At 41.9% G+C, this 22,154-nt stretch overlaps 23 non-coding genes across 23 annotated transcripts; all 23 read left to right on the top strand.

The window, feature by feature from the left end:
- The first annotated feature begins 608 nt into the window (after positions 1-608).
- Positions 609-714, top strand: LOC118956550. The gene has a single exon (XR_005046014.1). It is a non-coding gene; the product is annotated as a U6 spliceosomal RNA (small nuclear RNA).
- An 850-nt stretch (positions 715-1,564) lies between these two features.
- On the top strand, positions 1,565-1,671 carry LOC118956542. Its single transcript, XR_005046006.1, has one exon. It is a non-coding gene; the product is annotated as a U6 spliceosomal RNA (small nuclear RNA).
- Positions 1,672-2,518: 847 nt separating this feature from the next.
- Positions 2,519-2,625, top strand: LOC118956541. The gene has a single exon (XR_005046005.1). It is a non-coding gene; the product is annotated as a U6 spliceosomal RNA (small nuclear RNA).
- An 839-nt stretch (positions 2,626-3,464) lies between these two features.
- On the top strand, positions 3,465-3,571 carry LOC118956538. The gene has a single exon (XR_005046002.1). It is a non-coding gene; the product is annotated as a U6 spliceosomal RNA (small nuclear RNA).
- Positions 3,572-4,413: 842 nt separating this feature from the next.
- LOC118956549 lies at positions 4,414-4,519 on the top strand. Its single transcript, XR_005046013.1, has one exon. It is a non-coding gene; the product is annotated as a U6 spliceosomal RNA (small nuclear RNA).
- Positions 4,520-5,363: 844 nt separating this feature from the next.
- Positions 5,364-5,470, top strand: LOC118956540. Its single transcript, XR_005046004.1, has one exon. It is a non-coding gene; the product is annotated as a U6 spliceosomal RNA (small nuclear RNA).
- Positions 5,471-6,325: 855 nt separating this feature from the next.
- On the top strand, positions 6,326-6,432 carry LOC118956543. Its single transcript, XR_005046007.1, has one exon. It is a non-coding gene; the product is annotated as a U6 spliceosomal RNA (small nuclear RNA).
- Positions 6,433-7,286: 854 nt separating this feature from the next.
- LOC118956539 lies at positions 7,287-7,393 on the top strand. The gene has a single exon (XR_005046003.1). It is a non-coding gene; the product is annotated as a U6 spliceosomal RNA (small nuclear RNA).
- Positions 7,394-8,249: 856 nt separating this feature from the next.
- LOC118956599 lies at positions 8,250-8,356 on the top strand. The gene has a single exon (XR_005046063.1). It is a non-coding gene; the product is annotated as a U6 spliceosomal RNA (small nuclear RNA).
- Positions 8,357-9,214: 858 nt separating this feature from the next.
- On the top strand, positions 9,215-9,321 carry LOC118956598. Its single transcript, XR_005046062.1, has one exon. It is a non-coding gene; the product is annotated as a U6 spliceosomal RNA (small nuclear RNA).
- An 859-nt stretch (positions 9,322-10,180) lies between these two features.
- Positions 10,181-10,287, top strand: LOC118956597. The gene has a single exon (XR_005046061.1). It is a non-coding gene; the product is annotated as a U6 spliceosomal RNA (small nuclear RNA).
- Positions 10,288-11,145: 858 nt separating this feature from the next.
- On the top strand, positions 11,146-11,252 carry LOC118956596. The gene has a single exon (XR_005046060.1). It is a non-coding gene; the product is annotated as a U6 spliceosomal RNA (small nuclear RNA).
- Positions 11,253-12,109: 857 nt separating this feature from the next.
- LOC118956595 lies at positions 12,110-12,216 on the top strand. The gene has a single exon (XR_005046059.1). It is a non-coding gene; the product is annotated as a U6 spliceosomal RNA (small nuclear RNA).
- An 858-nt stretch (positions 12,217-13,074) lies between these two features.
- On the top strand, positions 13,075-13,180 carry LOC118956551. The gene has a single exon (XR_005046015.1). It is a non-coding gene; the product is annotated as a U6 spliceosomal RNA (small nuclear RNA).
- Positions 13,181-14,027: 847 nt separating this feature from the next.
- Positions 14,028-14,134, top strand: LOC118956593. The gene has a single exon (XR_005046057.1). It is a non-coding gene; the product is annotated as a U6 spliceosomal RNA (small nuclear RNA).
- Positions 14,135-14,993: 859 nt separating this feature from the next.
- On the top strand, positions 14,994-15,101 carry LOC118956548. The gene has a single exon (XR_005046012.1). It is a non-coding gene; the product is annotated as a U6 spliceosomal RNA (small nuclear RNA).
- Positions 15,102-15,958: 857 nt separating this feature from the next.
- Positions 15,959-16,065, top strand: LOC118956592. Its single transcript, XR_005046056.1, has one exon. It is a non-coding gene; the product is annotated as a U6 spliceosomal RNA (small nuclear RNA).
- An 858-nt stretch (positions 16,066-16,923) lies between these two features.
- On the top strand, positions 16,924-17,030 carry LOC118956591. Its single transcript, XR_005046055.1, has one exon. It is a non-coding gene; the product is annotated as a U6 spliceosomal RNA (small nuclear RNA).
- An 860-nt stretch (positions 17,031-17,890) lies between these two features.
- On the top strand, positions 17,891-17,997 carry LOC118956590. The gene has a single exon (XR_005046054.1). It is a non-coding gene; the product is annotated as a U6 spliceosomal RNA (small nuclear RNA).
- Positions 17,998-18,850: 853 nt separating this feature from the next.
- On the top strand, positions 18,851-18,957 carry LOC118956589. Its single transcript, XR_005046053.1, has one exon. It is a non-coding gene; the product is annotated as a U6 spliceosomal RNA (small nuclear RNA).
- Positions 18,958-19,810: 853 nt separating this feature from the next.
- On the top strand, positions 19,811-19,917 carry LOC118956588. The gene has a single exon (XR_005046052.1). It is a non-coding gene; the product is annotated as a U6 spliceosomal RNA (small nuclear RNA).
- An 858-nt stretch (positions 19,918-20,775) lies between these two features.
- Positions 20,776-20,882, top strand: LOC118956587. Its single transcript, XR_005046051.1, has one exon. It is a non-coding gene; the product is annotated as a U6 spliceosomal RNA (small nuclear RNA).
- An 858-nt stretch (positions 20,883-21,740) lies between these two features.
- On the top strand, positions 21,741-21,847 carry LOC118956586. Its single transcript, XR_005046050.1, has one exon. It is a non-coding gene; the product is annotated as a U6 spliceosomal RNA (small nuclear RNA).
- The last annotated feature ends 307 nt before the right edge of the window (positions 21,848-22,154 follow it).

Genomic DNA, 22,154 nt, shown 5'->3' with positions numbered 1-22,154 from the left:
AATTGGCGAGTTAGGCACGGTTGCAGTCTGATTCAACTTTATTCAAATTTAAAATGAATTGGGGAGTGAGACAAGGTTGCACTCTGAGTCCACTTTATTCAATATCTACAAATGATTGGAGAGAGACTTGTTCAATTTTAGTCCAGTTGTATTAAACATAACAAACTTGAATGTCACACATTTTAAAACAGACATCAAAGTCAGACTCAGACTCAAACTCTCTCTCCTCTCTACTAATTGGGGAGTTAGTTATAAGTATCCTTGGCCAGGCCATGTTGCAGAAAACGGGGAAGGGTGGAAGTGGTCGGGGCAGGGGAACAAAGACTTGGGGAGGAGCAACTAAAAGCAGCAGGTGAGGGAGGGGTTACAGACCAAGAGTCCTGAATCATAAAGGCTTTGTTTTTAAACTACATTTTAGTCTAAGATCAATCTTGAAAAAAATCTAAGTCAATTCTATTTCAAGTTCTACATCTCCAAATAAGTTTAAAAATCACAGCAATATTCTAGGGGTGGTTTTTGAGGGTCTGAACTCTGTTTGACCCCAACCATGACCAGAACCTTCAGAGAGGTTGTGATCTATATATGAGGGCCTCTCATAGCTTTGTATTGTGCTCGCTTTGGCAGCACATATACTAAAATGGATCGATACAGAGAAGATTAGCATGGCCCCTGCGAAAGGATGACACGCAAATCCGTGAAGCGCTCCTTATTTTCCTCACACGTCGAGACACAGAGAAATTGGAACCAAACGAGAAGATTGGGCGGTAGTGACCCGGGGAGAATAAATTGTCCATTCCCCTCAGTCTAGTCTAAGGAGGAGGGAAAATGCTGGATGAGAGAAGCTCAGTCTACAGTAGAATGACAGGAACATTTGTGAAGACTTCCTTAATTTTGAAATGGGGAGGAGACAAGGTTGCAGCCTGAGACCAACTTTATTCAACATGTAGACAAATAATTGGCGAGTTAGGCACGGTTGCAGTCTGAGTTCAACTTTATTCAAAGTTTAAAATGAATTGGGGAGTGAGACAAGGTTGCACTCTGAGTCCAACTTTATTCAATATCTACAAATGAATTGGAGAGAGACTTGTGTTCAATTTTAGTCCAGTTGTATTAAACATAACAAACTTGAATGTCACAACATTTTTAAACAGACATCAAAGTCAGACTCAGACTCAAACTCTCTCCTCTACTAATTGGGGAGTTAGTATAAGTATCCTTGGCCAGGCCATGTTGCAGAAAACGGGGGAAGGGTGGGAAGTGGTCGGGGCAGGGGAACAAAGACTTGGGGAGGAGCAACTAAAAGCAGCAGGTGAGGGAGGGTTACAGACCAAGAGTCCTGAATCATAAAAGGCTTTGTTTTTAACTACATTTTAGTCTAAGATCAATCTTGAAAAAAATCTAAATTCAATTCTATTTCAGTTCTACATCTCCAATAAAGTTTAAAACATCACAGCATATTCTAGGGGTGGTTTTTGAGGGTCTGAACTCTGTTTGACCCCAACCATGACCAGAAACCTTCAGAGAGGTTGTGATCTATATATGAGGCCTCTCATAGCTTTGTATTGTGCTCGCTTTGGCAGCACATATACTAAAATTGGATCGATACAGAGAAGATTAGCATGGCCCCTGCGAAAGGATGACACGCAAATCCGTGAAGCGCTCCTTATTTTCCTCACACGTCGAGACACAGAGGGAAAACAAACAGAGAGATTGGGCGGTAGTGACCCGGGAGAATAAATTGTCCATTCCCCTCAGTCTAGTCTAAGGAGGAGGGGAAATGCTGGATGAGAGAAGCTCAGTCTACAGTAGAATGACAGGAACATTTGTGAAGACTTCCTTATTTTGAAATGGGGAGTGAGACAAGGTTGCAGCCTGAGACCAACTTTATTCAACATGTAGACAAATAATTGCGAGTTAGGCACGGTTGCAGTCTGAGTTCAACTTTATTCAAAGTTTAGAAATGAATTGGGGAGTGAGACAAGGTTGCACTCTGAGTCCAACTTTATTCAATATCTACAAATGAATTGGAGAGAGACTTGTGTTCAATTTTAGTCCAGTTGTATTAACATAACAAACTTGAATGTCACAACATTTTAAACAGACATCAAAGTCAGACTCAGACTCAAACTCTCTCCCTCTACTAATTGGGGAGTTAGTTATAAGTATCCTTGGCCAGGCCATGTTGCAGAAAACGGGGAAGGTGGGAAGTGGTCGGGGCAGGGGAACAAAGACTTGGGGAGGAGCAACTAAAAGCAGCAGGTGAGGGAGGGGTTACAGACCAAGAGTCCTGAATCATAAAAGGCTTTGTTTTTAAACTACATTTTAGTCTAAGATCAATCTTGAAAAAAATCTAAAGTCAATTCTATTTCAAGTTCTACATCTCCAAATAAAGTTTAAACATCACAGCAATATTCTAGGGGTGGTTTTTGAGAGTCTGAACTCTGTTTGACCCCAACCATGACCAGAACCTTCAGAGAGGTTGTGATCTATATATGAGGGCCTCTCATAGCTTTGTATTGTGCTCGCTTTGGCAGCACATATACTAAAATTGGATCGATACAGAGAAGATTAGCATGGCCCCTGCGAAAGGATGACACGCAAATCCGTGAAGCGCTCCTTATTTTCCTCACACGTCGAGAAACTTGGAACCAAACAGAGAAGATTGGGCGGTAGTGACCCGGGAGAATAATTGTCCATTCCCCTCAGTCTAGTCTAAGGAGGAGGGGAAATGCTGGATGAGAGAAGCTCAGTCTACAGTAGAATGACAGGAACTTTGTGAAGACTTCCTTAATTTTGAAATGGGGAGTGAGACAAGGTTGCAGCCTGAGACCAATTTATTCAACATGTAGACAAATAATTGGCGAGTTAGGCACGGTTGCAGTCTGAGTTCAACTTATTCAAAGTTTAAAAATGAATTGGGGAGTGAGACAAGGTTGCACTCTGAGTCCAACTTATTCAATATCTACAAATGAATTGGAGAGAGACTTGTGTTCAATTTTAGTCCAGTTGTATTAAACATAACAAACTTGAATGTCACAACATTTTAAACAGACATCAAAGTCAGACTCAGACTCAAACTCTCTCACTCTACTAATTGGGGAGTTAGTTATAAGTATCCTTGGCCAGGCCATGTTGCAGAAAACGGGGAAGGTTGGAAGTGGTCGGGGCAGGGGACAAAGACTTGGGGAGGAGCAACTAAAAGCAGCAGGTGAGGGAGGGGTTACAGACCAAGAGTCCTGAATCATAAAGCTTTGTTTTTAAACTACATTTTAGTCTAAGATCAATCTTGAAAAAAATCTAAAGTCAATTCTATTTCAAGTTCTACATCTCCAAATAAAGTTTAAACATCACAGCAATATTCTAGGGGTGGTTTTTGAGGGTCTGAACTCTGTTTGACCCCAACCATGACCAGAACCTTCAGAGAGGTTTGATCTATATATGAGGGCCTCTCATAGCTTTGTATTGTGCTCGCTTTGGCAGCACATATACTAAAATTGGATCGATACAGAGAAGATTAGCATGGCCCCTGCGAAAGGATGACACGCAAATCCGTGAAGCGCTCCTTATTTTTCCCTCACACGTTCGAGAAATTGGAACAAACAGAGAAGATTGGGCGGTAGTGACCCGGGGAGAATAAATTGTCCATTCCCCTCAGTCTAGTCTAAGGAGAGGGGAAATGCTGGATGAGAGAAGCTCAGTCTACAGTAGAATGACAGGAACATTTGTGAAGACTTCCTTAATTTTGAAATGGGGAGTGAGACAAGTTGCAGCCTGAGACCAACTTTATTCAACATGTAGACAAATAATTGGCGAGTTAGGCACGGTTGCAGTCTGAGTTCAACTTTATTCAAAGTTTAAAAATGAATTGGGGAGTGAGACAAGGTTGCACTCTGAGTCCAACTTTATTCAATATCTACAAATGAATTGGAGAGAGACTTGTGTTCAATTTTAGTCCAGTTGTATTAAACATAACAAACTTGAATGTCCCACAACATTTTAAACAGACATCAAAGTCAGACTCAGACTCAAACTCTCTCTCTACTAATTGGGGAGTTAGTTATAAGTATCCTTGGCCAGGCCATGTTGCAGAAAACGGGGAAGGGTGGGAGTGGTCGGGGCAGGGGAACAAAGACTTGGGAGGAGCAACTAAAGCAGCAGGTGAGGGAGGGGGTACAGACCAAGAGTCCTGAATCATAAAAGGCTTTGTTTTAAACTACATTTTAGTCTAAGATCAATCTTGAAAAAATCTAAAGTCAATTCTATTTCAAGTTCTACATCTCCAAATAAAGTTTAAACATCACAGCAATATTCTAGGGGGGTTTTTGAGGGTCTGAACTCTGTTTGACCCCAACCATGACCAGAACCTTCAGAGAGGTTGTGATCTATATATGGGGCCTCTCATAGCTTTGTATTGTGCTCGCTTTGGCAGCACATATACTAAATTGGATCGATACAGAGAAGATTAGCATGGCCCCTGCGAAAGGATGACACGCAAATCCGTGAAGCGCTCCTTATTTTCCTCACACGTCGAGACACAGAGAAATTGGAACCAAACAGAAGATGGGCGGTAGGACCCGGGGAGAATAAATTGTCCATTCCCCTCAGTCTAGTCTAAGGAGGAGGAAATGCTGGATGAGAGAGAAGCTCAGTCTACAGTAGAATGACAGGAACATTGTGAAGACTTCCTTAATTTTGAAATGGGGAGTGAGACAAGTTGCAGCCTGAGACCAACTTTATTCAACATGTAGACAAATAATTGGCGAGTTAGGCACGGTTGCAGTCTGAGTTCAACTTTATTCAAAGTTTAAAATGAATTGGGGAGTGAGACAAGGTTGCACTCTGAGTCCAACTTTATTCAATATCTACAATGATGGAGAGAGACTTGTGTTCAATTTTAGTCCAGTTGTATTAAACATAACAAACTTGAATGTCACAACATTTTAAACAACATCAAAGTCAGACTCAGACTCAAACTCTCTCCCTCTACTAATTGGGGAGTTAGTTATAAGTATCCTTGGCCAGGCCATGTTGCAGAAACGGGGGAAGGGTGGGAAGTGGTCGGGGCAGGGGAACAAAGACTTGGGAGGAGCAACTAAAAGCAGCAGGTGAGGGAGGGGTTACAGACCAAGAGTCCTGAATCATAAAAGGCTTTGTTTTTAAACTACATTTTAGTCTAAGATCAATCTTGAAAAAAATCTAAAGTCAATTCTATTTCAAGTTCTACATCTCCAAATAAAGTTTAAACATCACAGCAATATTCTAGGGTGGTTTTTGAGGGTCTGAACTCTGTTTGACCCCAACCATGACCAGAACCTTCAGAGAGGTTGTGATCTATATATGAGGGCCTCTCATAGCTTTGTATTGTGCTCGCTTTGGCAGCACATATACTAAAATTGGATCGATACAGAGAAGATTAGCATGGCCCCTGCGAAAGGATGACACGCAAATCCGTGAAGCGCTCCTTATTTTCCTCACACGTCGAGACACAGAGAAATTGGAACCAAACAGAGAAGATTGGGCGGTAGTGACCCGGGGAGAATAAATTGTCCATTCCCCTCAGTCTAGTCTAGGAGGAGGGGAAATGCTGGATGAGAGAAGCTCAGTCTACAGTAGAATGACAGGAACATTTGTGAAGACTTCCTTAATTTTGAAATGGGAGTGAGACAAGGTTGCAGCCTGAGACCAACTTTATTCAACATGTAGACAAATAATTGGCGAGTTAGGCACGGTTGCAGTCTGAGTTCAACTTTATTCAAAGTTTAAAAATGAATTGGGGAGTGAGACAAGGTTGCACTCTGAGTCCAACTTTATTCAATATCTACAAATGAATTGGAGAGAGACTTGTGTTCAATTTTAGTCCAGTTGTATTAAACATAACAAACTTGAATGTCACAACATTTTAAACAGACATCAAAGTCAGACTCAGACTCAAACTCTCTCCCTCTACTAATTGGGGAGTTAGTTATAAGTATCCTTGGCCAGGCCATGTTGCAGAAAACGGGGAAGGGTGGGAAGTGGTCGGGGCAGGGGAACAAAGACTTGGGGAGGAGCAACTAAAAGCAGCAGGTGAGGGAGGGGTTACAGACCAAGAGTCCTGAATCATAAAAGGCTTTGTTTTTAAACTACATTTTAGTCTAAGATCAATCTTGAAAAAAATCTAAAGTCAATTCTATTTCAAGTTCTACATCTCCAAATAAAGTTTAAACATCACAGCAATATTCTAGGGGTGGTTTTTGAGGGTCTGAACTCTGTTTGACCCCAACCATGACCAGAACCTTCAGAGAGGTTGTGATCTATATATGAGGGCCTCTCATAGCTTTGTATTGTGCTCGCTTTGGCAGCACATATACTAAAATTGGATCGATACAGAGAAGATTAGCATGGCCCCTGCGAAAGGATGACACGCAAATCCGTGAAGCGCTCCTTATTTTCCTCACACGTCGAGACACAGAGAAATTGGAACCAAACAGAGAAGATTGGGCGGTAGTGACCCGGGGAGAATAAATTGTCCATTCCCCTCAGTCTAGTCTAAGGAGGAGGGGAAATGCTGGATGAGAGAAGCTCAGTCTACAGTAGAATGACAGGAACATTTGTGAAGACTTCCTTATTTTGAAATGGGGAGTGAGACAAGGTTGCAGCCTGAGACCAACTTTATTCAACATGTAGACAAATAATTGGCGAGTTAGGCACGGTTGCAGTCTGAGTTCAACTTTATTCAAAGTTTAAAAATGAATTGGGGAGTGAGACAAGGTTGCACTCTGAGTCCAACTTTATTCAATATCTACAAATGAATTGGAGAGAGACTTGTGTTCAATTTTAGTCCAGTTGTATTAAACATAACAAACTTGAATGTCACAACATTTTAAACAGACATCAAAGTCAGACTCAGACTCAAACTCTCTCCCTCTACTAATTGGGGAGTTAGTTATAAGTATCCTTGGCCAGGCCATGTTGCAGAAAACGGGGGAAGGGTGGGAAGTGGTCGGGGCAGGGAACAAAGACTTGGGGAGGAGCAACTAAAAGCAGCAGGTGAGGGAGGGGTTACAGACCAAGAGTCCTGAATCATAAAAGGCTTTGTTTTTAAACTACATTTTAGTCTAAGATCAATCTTGAAAAAATCTAAAGTCAATTCTATTTCAAGTTCTACATCTCCAAATAAAGTTTAAACATCACAGCAATATTCTAGGGGTGGTTTTTGAGGGTCTGAACTCTGTTTGACCCAACCATGACCAGAACCTTCAGAGAGGTTGTGATCTATATATGAGGGCCTCTCATAGCTTTGTATTGTGCTCGCTTTGGCAGCACATATACTAAAATTGGATCGATACAGAGAAGATTAGCATGGCCCCTGCGAAAGGATGACACGCAAATCCGTGAAGCGCTCCTTATTTTCCTCACACGTCGAGACACAGAGAATTGGAACCAAACAGAGAAGATTGGGCGGTAGTGACCCGGGGAGAATAAATTGTCCATTCCCCTCAGTCTAGTCTAAGGAGGAGGGGAAATGCTGGATGAGAGAAGCTCAGTCTACAGTAGAATGACAGGAACATTTGTGAAGACTTCCTTAATTTGAAATGGGGAGTGAGACAAGGTTGCAGCCTGAGACCAACTTTATTCAACATGTAGACAAATAATTGGCGAGTTAGGCACGGTTGCAGTCTGAGTTCAACTTTATTCAAAGTTTAAAAATGAATTGGGGAGTGAGACAAGGTTGCACTCTGAGTCCAACTTTATTCAATATCTACAAATGAATTGGAGAGAGACTTGTGTTCAATTTTAGTCCAGTTGTATTAAACATAACAAACTTGAATGTCACAACATTTTAAACAGACATCAAAGTCAGACTCAGACTCAAACTCTCTCCCTCTACTAATTGGGGAGTTAGTTATAAGTATCCTTGGCCAGGCCATGTTGCAGAAAACGGGGGAAGGGTGGGAAGTGGTCGGGGCAGGGGAACAAAGACTTGGGGAGGAGCAACTAAAAGCAGCAGGTGAGGGAGGGGTTACAGACCAAGAGTCCTGAATCATAAAAGGCTTTGTTTTTAAACTACATTTTAGTCTAAGATCAATCTTGAAAAAAATCTAAAGTCAATTCTATTTCAAGTTCTACATCTCCAAATAAAGTTTAAACATCACAGCAATATTCTAGGGGTGGTTTTTGAGGGTCTGAACTCTGTTTGACCCCAACCATGACCAGAACCTTCAGAGAGGTTGTGATCTATATATGAGGGCCTCTCATAGCTTTGTATTGTGCTCGCTTTGGCAGCACATATACTAAAATTGGATCGATACAGAGAAGATTAGCATGGCCCCTGCGAAAGGATGACACGCAAATCCGTGAAGCGCTCCTTATTTTCCTCACACGTCGAGACACAGAGAAATTGGAACCAAACAGAGAAGATTGGGCGGTAGTGACCCCGGGAGAATAAATTGTCCATTCCCCTCAGTCTAGTCTAAGGAGGAGGGGAAATGCTGGATGAGAGAAGCTCAGTCTACAGTAGAATGACAGGAACATTTGTGAAGACTTCCTTAATTTTGAAATGGGGAGTGAGACAAGGTTGCAGCCTGAGACCAACTTTATTCAACATGTAGACAAATAATTGGCGAGTTAGGCACGGTTGCAGTCTGAGTTCAACTTTATTCAAAGTTTAAAAATGAATTGGGGAGTGAGACAAGGTTGCACTCTGAGTCCAACTTTATTCAATATCTACAAATGAATTGGAGAGAGACTTGTGTTCAATTTTAGTCCAGTTGTATTAAACATAACAAACTTGAATGTCACAACATTTTAAACAGACATCAAAGTCAGACTCAGACTCAAACTCTCTCCCTCTACTAATTGGGGAGTTAGTTATAAGTATCCTTGGCCAGGCCATGTTGCAGAAAACGGGGGAAGGGTGGGAAGTGGTCGGGGCAGGGGAACAAAGACTTGGGGAGGAGCAACTAAAAGCAGCAGGTGAGGGAGGGGTTACAGACCAAGAGTCCTGAATCATAAAAGGCTTTGTTTTTAAACTACATTTTAGTCTAAGATCAATCTTGAAAAAAATCTAAAGTCAATTCTATTTCAAGTTCTACATCTCCAAATAAAGTTTAAACATCACAGCAATATTCTAGGGGTGGTTTTTGAGGGTCTGAACTCTGTTTGACCCCAACCATGACCAGAACCTTCAGAGAGGTTGTGATCTATATATGAGGGCCTCTCATAGCTTTGTATTGTGCTCGCTTTGGCAGCACATATACTAAAATTGGATCGATACAGAGAAGATTAGCATGGCCCCTGCGAAAGGATGACACGCAAATCCGTGAAGCGCTCCTTATTTTCCTCACACGTCGAGACACAGAGAAATTGGAACCAAACAGAGAAGATTGGGCGGTAGTGACCCGGGGAGAATAAATTGTCCATTCCCCTCAGTCTAGTCTAAGGAGGAGGGGAAATGCTGGATGAGAGAAGCTCAGTCTACAGTAGAATGACAGGAACATTTGTGAAGACTTCCTTAATTTTGAAATGGGGAGTGAGACAAGGTTGCAGCCTGAGACCAACTTTATTCAACATGTAGACAAATAATTGGCGAGTTAGGCACGGTTGCAGTCTGAGTTCAACTTTATTCAAAGTTTAAAAATGAATTGGGGAGTGAGACAAGGTTGCACTCTGAGTCCAACTTTATTCAATATCTACAAATGAATTGGAGAGAGACTTGTGTTCAATTTTAGTCCAGTTGTATTAAACATAACAAACTTGAATGTCACAACATTTTAAACAGACATCAAAGTCAGACTCAGACTCAAACTCTCTCCCTCTACTAATTGGGGAGTTAGTTATAAGTATCCTTGGCCAGGCCATGTTGCAGAAAACGGGGGAAGGGTGGGAAGTGGTCGGGGCAGGGGAACAAAGACTTGGGGAGGAGCAACTAAAAGCAGCAGGTGAGGGAGGGGTTACAGACCAAGAGTCCTGAATCATAAAAGGCTTTGTTTTTAAACTACATTTTAGTCTAAGATCAATCTTGAAAAAAATCTAAAGTCAATTCTATTTCAAGTTCTACATCTCCAAATAAAGTTTAAACATCACAGCAATATTCTAGGGGTGGTTTTTGAGGGTCTGAACTCTGTTTGACCCCAACCATGACCAGAACCTTCAGAGAGGTTGTGATCTATATATGAGGGCCTCTCATAGCTTTGGTATTGTGCTCGCTTTGGCAGCACATATACTAAAATTGGATCGATACAGAGAAGATTAGCATGGCCCCTGCGAAAGGATGACACGCAAATCCGTGAAGCGCTCCTTATTTTCCTCACACGTCGAGACACAGAGAAATTGGAACCAAACAGAGAAGATTGGGCGGTAGTGACCCGGGGAGAATAAATTGTCCATTCCCCTCAGTCTAGTCTAAGGAGGAGGGGAAATGCTGGATGAGAGAAGCTCAGTCTACAGTAGAATGACAGGAACATTTGTGAAGACTTCCTTAATTTTGAAATGGGGAGTGAGACAAGGTTGCAGCCTGAGACCAACTTTATTCACATGTAGACAAATATTGGCGAGTTAGGCACGGTTGCAGTCTGAGTTCAACTTTATTCAAAGTTTAAAAAATGAATTGGGGAGTGAGACAAGGTTGCACTCTGAGTCCAACTTTATTCAATATCTACAAATGAATTGGAGAGAGACTTGTGTTCAATTTTAGTCCAGTTGTATTAAACATAACAAACTTGAATGTCACAACATTTTAAACAGACATCAAAGTCAGACTCAGACTCAAACTCTCTCCCTCTACTAATTGGGGAGTTAGTTATAAGTATCCTTGGCCAGGCCATGTTGCAGAAAACGGGGGAAGGGTGGGAAGTGGTCGGGGCAGGGGAACAAAGACTTGGGGAGGAGCAACTAAAAGCAGCAGGTGAGGGAGGGGTTACAGACCAAGAGTCCTGAATCATAAAAGGCTTTGTTTTTAAAACTACATTTTAGTCTAAGATCAATCTTGAAAAAAATCTAAAGTCAATTCTATTTCAAGTTCTACATCTCCAAATAAAGTTTAAACATCACAGCAATATTCTAGGGGTGGTTTTTGAGGGTCTGAACTCTGTTTGACCCCAACCATGACCAGAACCTTCAGAGAGGTTGTGATCTATATATGAGGGCCTCTCATAGCTTTGTATTGTGCTCGCTTTGGCAGCACATATACTAAAATTGGATCGATACAGAGAAGATTAGCATGGCCCCTGCGAAAGGATGACACGCAAATCCGTGAAGCGCTCCTTATTTTCCTCACACGTCGAGACACAGAGAAATTGGAACCAAACAGAGAAGATTGGGCGGTAGTGACCCGGGGAGAATAAATTGTCCATTCCCCTCAGTCTAGTCTAAGGAGGAGGGGAAATGCTGGATGAGAGAAGCTCAGTCTACAGTAGAATGACAGGAACATTTGTGAAGACTTCCTTAATTTTGAAATGGGGAGTGAGACAAGGTTGCAGCCTGAGACCAACTTTATTCAACATGTAGACAAATAATTGGCGAGTTAGGCACGGTTGCAGTCTGAGTTCAACATTATTCAAAGTTTAAAAATGAATTGGGGAGTGAGACAAGGTTGCACTCTGAGTCCAACTTTATTCAATATCTACAAATGAATTGGAGAGAGACTTGTGTTCATTTTAGTCCAGTTGTATTAAACATAACAAACTTGAATGTCACACATTTTAAACAGACATCAAAGTCAGACTCAGACTCAAACTCTCTCCCTCTACTAATTGGGGAGTTAGTTATAAGTATCCTTGGCCAGGCCATGTTGCAGAAAACGGGGGAAGGGTGGGAAGTGGTCGGGGCAGGGGAACAAAGACTTGGGGAGGAGCAACTAAAAGCAGCAGGTGAGGGAGGGGTTACAGACCAAGAGTCCTGAATCATAAAAGGCTTTGTTTTTAAACTACATTTTAGTCTAAGATCAATCTTGAAAAAAATCTAAAGTCAATTCTATTTCAAGTTCTACATCTCCAAATAAAGTTTAAACATCACAGCAATATTCTAGGGGTGGGTTTTTGAGGGTCTGAACTCTGTTTGACCCCAACCATGACCAGAACCTTCAGAGAGGTTGTGATCTATATATGAGGGCCTCTCATAGCTTTGTATTGTGCTCGCTTTGGCAGCACATATACTAAAATTGGATCGATACAGAGAAGATTAGCATGGCCCCTGCGAAAGGATGACACGCAAATCCGTGAAGCGCTCCTTATTTTCCTCACACGTCGAGACACAGAGAAATTGGAACCAAACAGAGAAGATTGGGCGGTAGTGACCCGGGGAGAATAAATTGTCCATTCCCCTCAGTCTAGTCTAAGGAGGAGGGGAAATGCTGGATGAGAGAAGCTCAGTCTACAGTATAATGACAGGAACATTTGTGAAGACTTCCTTAATTTTGAAATGGGGAGTGAGACAAGGTTGCAGCCTGAGACCAACTTTATTCAACATGTAGACAAAATAATTGGCGAGTTAGGCACGGTTGCAGTCTGAGTTCAACTTTATTCAAAGTTTAAAAATGAATTGGGGAGTGAGACAAGGTTGCACTCTGAGTCCAACTTTATTCATATCTACAAATGAATTGGAGAGAGACTTGTGTTCAATTTTAGTCCAGTTGTATTAAACATAACAAACTTGAATGTCACAACATTTTAAACAGACATCAAAGTCAGACTCAGACTCAAACTCTCTCCCTCTACTAATTGGGGAGTTAGTTATAAGTATCCTTGGCCAGGCCATGTTGCAGAAAACGGGGGAAGGGTGGGAAGTGGTCGGGGCAGGGGAACAAAGACTTGGGGAGGAGCAACTAAAAGCAGCAGGTGAGGGAGGGGTTACAGACCAAGAGTCCTGAATCATAAAAGGCTTTGTTTTAAACTACATTTTAGTCTAAGATCAATCTTGAAAAAAATCTAAAGTCAATTCTATTTCAAGTTCTACATCTCCAAATAAAGTTTAAACATCACAGCAATATTCTAGGGGTGGTTTTTGAGGGTCTGAACTCTGTTTGACCCCAACCATGACCAGAACCTTCAGAGAGGTTTGTGATCTATATATGAGGGCCTCTCATAGCTTTGTATTGTGCTCGCTTTGGCAGCACATATACTAAAATTGGATCGATACAGAGAAGATTAGCATGCCCCTGCGAAAGGATGACAAGCAAATCCGTGAAGCGCTCCTTATTTTCCTCACACGTCGAGACACAGAGAAATTGGAACCAAACAGAGAAGATTGGGCGGTAGTGACCCGGGGAGAATAAATTGTCCATTCCCCTCAGTCTAGTCTAAGGAGGAGGGGGAAATGCTGGATGAGAGAAGCTCAGTCTACAATGACAGGAACATTTGTGAAGACTTCCTTAATTTTGAAATGGGGAGTGAGACAAGGTTGCAGCCTGAGACCAACTTTATTCAACATGTAGACAAATAATTGGCGAGTTAGGCACGGTTGCAGTCTGAGTTCAACTTATTCAAAGTTTAAAAATGAATTGGGGAGTGAGACAAGGTTGCACTCTGAGTCCAACTTTATTCAATATCTACAAATGAATTGGAGAGAGACTTGTGTTCAATTTTAGTCCAGTTGTATTAAACATAACAAACTTGAATGTCACAACATTTTAAACAGACATCAAAGTCAGACTCAAACTCTCTCCCTCTACTAATTGGGGAGTTAGTTATAAGTATCCTTGGCCAGGCCATGTTGCAGAAAACGGGGGAAGGGTGGGAAGTGGTCGGGGCAGGGGAACAAAGACTTGGGGAGGAGCAACTAAAAGCAGCAGGTGAGGGAGGGGTTACAGACCAAGAGTCCTGAATCATAAAAGGCTTTGTTTTTAAACTACATTTTAGTCTAAGATCAATCTTGAAAAAAATCTAAAGTCAATTCTATTTCAAGTTCTACATCTCCAAATAAAGTTTAAACATCACAGCAATATTCTAGGGGTGGTTTTTGAGGGTCTGAACTCTGTTTGACCCCAACCCTGACCAGAACCTTCAGAGAGGTTGTGATCTATATATGAGGGCCTCTCATAGCTTTGTATTGTGCTCGCTTTGGCAGCACATATACTAAAATTGGATCGATACAGAGAAGATTAGCATGGCCCCTGCGAAAGGATGACACGCAAATCCGTGAAGCGCTCCTTATTTTCCTCACACGTCGAGACACAGAGAAATTGGAACCAAACAGAGAAGATTGGGCGGTAGTGACCCGGGGAGAATAAATTGTCCATTCCCCTCAGTCTAGTCTAAGGAGGAGGGGAAATGCTGGATGAGAGAAGCTCAGTCTACAGTAGAATGACAGGAACATTTGTGAAGACTTCCTTAATTTTGAAATGGGGAGTGAGACAAGGTTGCAGCCTGAGACCAACTTTATTCAACATGTAGACAAATAATTGGCGAGTTAGGCACGGTTGCAGTCTGAGTTCAACTTTATTCAAAGTTTAAAAATGAATTGGGGAGTGAGACAAGGTTGCACTCTGAGTCCAACTTTATTCAATATCTACAAATGAATTGGAGAGAGACTTGTGTTCAATTTTAGTCCAGTTGTATTAAACATAACAAACTTGAATGTCACAACATTTTAAACAGACATCAAAGTCAGACTCAGACTCAAACTCTCTCCCTCTACTAATTGGGGAGTTAGTTATAAGTATCCTTGGCCAGGCCATGTTGCAGAAAACGGGGGAAGGGTGGGAAGTGGTCGGGGCAGGGGAACAAAGACTTGGGGAGGAGCAACTAAAAGCAGCAGGTGAGGGAGGGGTTACAGACCAAGAGTCCTGAATCATAAAAGGCTTTGTTTTTAAACTACATTTTAGTCTAAGATCAATCTTGAAAAAAAGTCTAAAGTCAATTCTATTTCAAGTTCTACATCTCCAAATAAAGTTTAAACATCACAGCAATATTCTAGGGGTGGTTTTTGAGGGTCTGAACTCTGTTTGACCCCAACCCTGACCAGAACCTTCAGAGAGGTTGTGATCTATATATGAGGGCCTCTCATAGCTTTGTATTGTGCTCGCTTTGGCAGCACATATACTAAAAATTGGATCGATACAGAGAAGATTAGCATGGCCCCTGCGAAAGGATGACACGCAAATCCGTGAAGCGCTCCTTATTTTCCTCACACGTCGAGACACAGAGAAATTGGAACCAAACAGAGAAGATTGGGCGGTAGTGACCCGGGGAGAATAAATTGTCCATTCCCCTCAGTCTAGTCTAAGGAGGAGGGGAAATGCTGGATGAGAGAAGCTCAGTCTACAGTAGAATGACAGGAACATTTGTGAAGACTTCCTTAATTTTGAAATGGGGAGTGAGACAAGGTTGCAGCCTGAGACCAACTTTATTCAACATGTAGACAAATAATTGGCGAGTTAGGCACGGTTGCAGTCTGAGTTCAACTTTATTCAAAGTTTAAAAATGAATTGGGGAGTGAGACAAGGTTGCACTCTGAGTCCAACTTTATTCAATATCTACAAATGAATTGGAGAGAGACTTGTGTTCAATTTTAGTCCAGTTGTATTAAACATAACAAACTTGAATGTCACAACATTTTAAACAGACATCAAAGTCAGACTCAGACTCAAACTCTCTCCCTCTACTAATTGGGGAGTTAGTTATAAGTATCCTTGGCCAGGCCATGTTGCAGAAAACGGGGGAAGGGTGGGAAGTGGTCGGGGCAGGGGAACAAAGACTTGGGGAGGAGCAACTAAAAGCAGCAGGTGAGGGAGGGGTTACAGACCAAGAGTCCTGAATCATAAAAGGCTTTGTTTTTAAACTACATTTTAGTCTAAGATCAATCTTGAAAAAAATCTAAAGTCAATTCTATTTCAAGTTCTACATCTCCAAATAAAGTTTAAACATCACAGCAATATTCTAGGGGTGGTTTTGAGGGTCTGAACTCTGTTTGACCCCAACCATGACCAGAACCTTCAGAGAGGTTGTGATCTATATATGAGGGCCTCTCATAGCTTTGTATTGTGCTCGCTTTGGCAGCACATATACTAAAATTGGATCGATACAGAGAAGATTAGCATGGCCCCTGCGAAAGGATGACACGCAAATCCGTGAAGCGCTCCTTATTTTCCTCACACGTCGAGACACAGAGAAATTGGAACCAAACAGAGAAGATTGGGCGGTAGTGACCCGGGGAGAATAAATTGTCCATTCCCCTCAGTCTAGTCTAAGGAGGAGGGGAAATGCTGGATGAGAGAAGCTCAGTCTACAGTAGAATGACAGGAACATTTGTGAAGACTTCCTTAATTTTGAAATGGGGAGTGAGACAAGGTTGCAGCCTGAGACCAACTTTATTCAACATGTAGACAAATAATTGGCGAGTTAGGCACGGTTGCAGTCTGAGTTCAACTTTATTCAAAGTTTAAAAATGAATTGGGGAGTGAGACAAGGTTGCACTCTGAGTCCGACTTTATTCAATATCTACAAATGAATTGGAGAGAGACTTGTGTTCAATTTTAGTCCAGTTGTATTAAACATAACAAACTTGAATGTCACAACATTTTAAACAGACATCAAAGTCAGACTCAGACTCAAACTCTCTCCCTCTACTAATTGGGGAGTTAGTTATAAGTATCCTTGGCCAGGCCATGTTGCAGAAAACGGGGGAAGGGTGGGAAGTGGTCGGGGCAGGGGAACAAAGACTTGGGGAGGAGCAACTAAAAGCAGCAGGTGAGGGAGGGGTTACAGACCAAGAGTCCTGAATCATAAAAGGCTTTGTTTTTAAACTACATTTTAGTCTAAGATCAATCTTGAAAAAAATCTAAAGTCAATTCTATTTCAAGTTCTACATCTCCAAATAAAGTTTAAACATCACAGCAATATTCTAGGGGTGGTTTTTGAGGGTCTGAACTCTGTTTGACCCCAACCCTGACCAGAACCTTCAGAGAGGTTGTGATCTATATATGAGGGCCTCTCATAGCTTTGTATTGTGCTCGCTTTGGCAGCACATATACTAAAATTGGATCGATACAGAGAAGATTAGCATGGCCCCTGCGAAAGGATGACACGCAAATCCGTGAAGCGCTCCTTATTTTCCTCACACGTCGAGACACAGAGAAATTGGAACCAAACAGAGAAGATTGGGCGGTAGTGACCCGGGGAGAATAAATTGTCCATTCCCCTCAGTCTAGTCTAAGGAGGAGGGGAAATGCTGGATGAGAGAAGCTCAGTCTACAGTAGAATGACAGGAACATTTGTGAAGACTTCCTTAATTTTGAAATGGGGAGTGAGACAAGGTTGCAGCCTGAGACCAACTTTATTCAACATGTAGACAAATAATTGGCGAGTTAGGCACGGTTGCAGTCTGAGTTCAACTTTATTCAAAGTTTAAAAATGAATTGGGGAGTGAGACAAGGTTGCACTCTGAGTCCAACTTTATTCAATATCTACAAATGAATTGGAGAGAGACTTGTGTTCAATTTTAGTCCAGTTGTATTAAACATAACAAACTTGAATGTCACAACATTTTAAACAGACATCAAAGTCAGACTCAGACTCAAACTCTCTCCCTCTACTAATTGGGGAGTTAGTTATAAGTATCCTTGGCCAGGCCATGTTGCAGAAAACGGGGGAAGGGTGGGAAGTGGTCGGGGCAGGGGAACAAAGACTTGGGGAGGAGCAACTAAAAGCAGCAGGTGAGGGAGGGGTTACAGACCAAGAGTCCTGAATCATAAAAGGCTTTGTTTTTAAACTACATTTTAGTCTAAGATCAATCTTGAAAAAAATCTAAAGTCAATTCTATTTCAAGTTCTACATCTCCAAATAAAGTTTAAACATCACAGCAATATTCTAGGGGTGGTTTTTGAGGGTCTGAACTCTGTTTGACCCCAACCCTGACCAGAACCTTCAGAGAGGTAGTGATCTATTAAAGCGAGCACAATACATAGCTTTGTATTGTGCTCGCTTTGGCAGCACATATACTAAAATTGGATCGATACAGAGAAGATTAGCATGGCCCCTGCGAAAGGATGACACGCAAATCCGTGAAGCGCTCCTTATTTTCCTCACACGTCGAGACACAGAGAAATTGGAACCAAACAGAGAAGATTGGGCGGTAGTGACCCGGGGAGAATAAATTGTCCATTCCCCTCAGTCTAGTCTAAGGAGGAGGGGAAATGCTGGATGAGAGAAGCTCAGTCTACAATGACAGGAACATTTGTGAAGACTTCCTTAATTTTGAAATGGGGAGTGAGACAAGGTTGCAGCCTGAGACCAACTTTATTCAACATGTAGACAAATAATTGGCGAGTTAGGCACGGTTGCAGTCTGAGTTCAACTTTATTCAAAGTTTAAAAATGAATTGGGGAGTGAGACAAGGTTGCACTCTGAGTCCAACTTTATTCAATATCTACAAATGAATTGGAGAGAGACTTGTGTTCAATTTTAGTCCAGTTGTATTAAACATAACAAACTTGAATGTCACAACATTTTAAACAGACATCAAAGTCAGACTCAGACTCAAACTCTCTCCCTCTACTAATTGGGGAGTTAGTTATAAGTATCCTTGGCCAGGCCATGTTGCAGAAAACGGGGGAAGGGTGGGAAGTGGTCGGGGCAGGGGAACAAAGACTTGGGGAGGAGCAACTAAAAGCAGCAGGTGAGGGAGGGGTTACAGACCAAGAGTCCTGAATCATAAAAGGCTTTGTTTTTAAACTACATTTTAGTCTAAGATCAATCTTGAAAAAAATCTAAAGTCAATTCTATTTCAAGTTCTACATCTCCAAATAAAGTTTAAACATCACAGCAATATTCTAGGGGTGGTTTTTGAGGGTCTGAACTCTGTTTGACCCCAACCATGACCAGAACCTTCAGAGAGGTTGTGATCTATATATGAGGGCCTCTCATAGCTTTGTATTGTGCTCGCTTTGGCAGCACATATACTAAAATTGGATCGATACAGAGAAGATTAGCATGGCCCCTGCGAAAGGATGACACGCAAATCCGTGAAGCGCTCCTTATTTTCCTCACACGTCGAGACACAGAGAAATTGGAACCAAACAGAGAAGATTGGGCGGTAGTGACCCGGGGAGAATAAATTGTCCATTCCCCTCAGTCTAGTCTAAGGAGGAGGGGAAATGCTGGATGAGAGAAGCTCAGTCTACAATGACAGGAACATTTGTGAAGACTTCCTTAATTTTGAAATGGGGAGTGAGACAAGGTTGCAGCCTGAGACCAACTTTATTCAACATGTAGACAAATAATTGGCGAGTTAGGCACGGTTGCAGTCTGAGTTCAACTTTATTCAAAGTTTAAAAATGAATTGGGGAGTGAGACAAGGTTGCACTCTGAGTCCAACTTTATTCAATATCTACAAATGAATTGGAGAGAGACTTGTGTTCAATTTTAGTCCAGTTGTATTAAACATAACAAACTTGAATGTCACAACATTTTAAACAGACATCAAAGTCAGACTCAGACTCAAACTCTCTCCCTCTACTAATTGGGGAGTTAGTTATAAGTATCCTTGGCCAGGCCATGTTGCAGAAAACGGGGGAAGGGTGGGAAGTGGTCGGGGCAGGGGAACAAAGACTTGGGGAGGAGCAACTAAAAGCAGCAGGTGAGGGAGGGGTTACAGACCAAGAGTCCTGAATCATAAAAGGCTTTGTTTTTAAACTACATTTTAGTCTAAGATCAATCTTGAAAAAAATCTAAAGTCAATTCTATTTCAAGTTCTACATCTCCAAATAAAGTTTAAACATCACAGCAATATTCTAGGGGTGGTTTTTGAGGGTCTGAACTCTGTTTGACCCCAACCCTGACCAGAACCTTCAGAGAGGTTGTGATCTATATATGAGGGCCTCTCATAGCTTTGTATTGTGCTCGCTTTGGCAGCACATATACTAAAATTGGATCGATACAGAGAAGATTAGCATGGCCCCTGCGAAAGGATGACACGCAAATCCGTGAAGCGCTCCTTATTTTCCTCACACGTCGAGACACAGAGAAATTGGAACCAAACAGAGAAGATTGGGCGGTAGTGACCCGGGGAGAATAAATTGTCCATTCCCCTCAGTCTAGTCTAAGGAGGAGGGGAAATGCTGGATGAGAGAAGCTCAGTCTACAGTAGAATGACAGGAACATTTGTGAAGACTTCCTTAATTTTGAAATGGGGAGTGAGACAAGGTTGCAGCCTGAGACCAACTTTATTCAACATGTAGACAAATAATTGGCGAGTTAGGCACGGTTGCAGTCTGAGTTCAACTTTATTCAAAGTTTAAAAATGAATTGGGGAGTGAGACAAGGTTGCACTCTGAGTCCAACTTTATTCAATATCTACAAATGAATTGGAGAGAGACTTGTGTTCAATTTTAGTCCAGTTGTATTAAACATAACAAACTTGAATGTCACAACATTTTAAACAGACATCAAAGTCAGACTCAGACTCAAACTCTCTCCCTCTACTAATTGGGGAGTTAGTTATAAGTATCCTTGGCCAGGCCATGTTGCAGAAAACGGGGGAAGGGTGGGAAGTGGTCGGGGCAGGGGAACAAAGACTTGGGGAGGAGCAACTAAAAGCAGCAGGTGAGGGAGGGGTTACAGACCAAGAGTCCTGAATCATAAAAGGCTTTGTTTTTAAACTACATTTTAGTCTAAGATCAATCTTGAAAAAAATCTAAAGTCAATTCTATTTCAAGTTCTACATCTCCAAATAAAGTTTAAACATCACAGCAATATTCTAGGGGTGGTTTTTGAGGGTCTGAACTCTGTTTGACCCCAACCCTGACCAGAACCTTCAGAGAGGTTGTGATCTATATATGAGGGCCTCTCATAGCTTTGTATTGTGCTCGCTTTGGCAGCACATATACTAAAATTGGATCGATACAGAGAAGATTAGCATGGCCCCTGCGAAAGGATGACACGCAAATCCGTGAAGCGCTCCTTATTTTCCTCACACGTCGAGACACAGAGAAATTGGAACCAAACAGAGAAGATTGGGCGGTAGTGACCCGGGGAGAATAAATTGTCCATTCCCCTCAGTCTAGTCTAAGGAGGAGGGGAAATGCTGGATGAGAGAAGCTCAGTCTACAGTAGAATGACAGGAACATTTGTGAAGACTTCCTTAATTTTGAAATGGGGAGTGAGACAAGGTTGCAGCCTGAGACCAACTTTATTCAACATGTAGACAAATAATTGGCGAGTTAGGCACGGTTGCAGTCTGAGTTCAACTTTATTCAAAGTTTAAAAATGAATTGGGGAGTGAGACAAGGTTGCACTCTGAGTCCAACTTTATTCAATATCTACAAATGAATTGGAGAGAGACTTGTGTTCAATTTTAGTCCAGTTGTATTAAACATAACAAACTTGAATGTCACAACATTTTAAACAGACATCAAAGTCAGACTCAGACTCAAACTCTCTCCCTCTACTAATTGGGGAGTTAGTTATAAGTATCCTTGGCCAGGCCATGTTGCAGAAAACGGGGGAAGGGTGGGAAGTGGTCGGGGCAGGGGAACAAAGACTTGGGGAGGAGCAACTAAAAGCAGCAGGTGAGGGAGGGGTTACAGACCAAGAGTCCTGAATCATAAAAGGCTTTGTTTTTAAACTACATTTTAGTCTAAGATCAATCTTGAAAAAAATCTAAAGTCAATTCTATTTCAAGTTCTACATCTCCAAATAAAGTTTAAACATCACAGCAATATTCTAGGGGTGGTTTTTGAGGGTCTGAACTCTGTTTGACCCCAACCCTGACCAGAACCTTCAGAGAGGTTGTGATCTATATATGAGGGCCTCTCATAGCTTTGTATTGTGCTCGCTTTGGCAGCACATATACTAAAATTGGATCGATACAGAGAAGATTAGCATGGCCCCTGCGAAAGGATGACACGCAAATCCGTGAAGCGCTCCTTATTTTCCTCACACGTCGAGACACAGAGAAATTGGAACCAAACAGAGAAGATTGGGCGGTAGTGACCCGGGGAGAATAAATTGTCCATTCCCCTCAGTCTAGTCTAAGGAGGAGGGGAAATGCTGGATGAGAGAAGCTCAGTCTACAGTAGAATGACAGGAACATTTGTGAAGACTTCCTTAATTTTGAAATGGGGAGTGAGACAAGGTTGCAGCCTGAGACCAACTTTATTCAACATGTAGACAAATAATTGGCGAGTTAGGCACGGTTGCAGTCTGAGTTCAACTTTATTCAAAGTTTAAAAATGAATTGGG

Source organism: Oncorhynchus mykiss, unplaced genomic scaffold (assembly GCF_013265735.2).
Source record: "Oncorhynchus mykiss isolate Arlee unplaced genomic scaffold, USDA_OmykA_1.1 un_scaffold_425, whole genome shotgun sequence".
In the NCBI taxonomy this organism is placed as follows: domain Eukaryota; kingdom Metazoa; phylum Chordata; class Actinopteri; order Salmoniformes; family Salmonidae; genus Oncorhynchus; species Oncorhynchus mykiss.
Note: the sequence above shows the minus strand (reverse complement) of the source record. Positions and strands in the feature narration are given on the sequence as shown.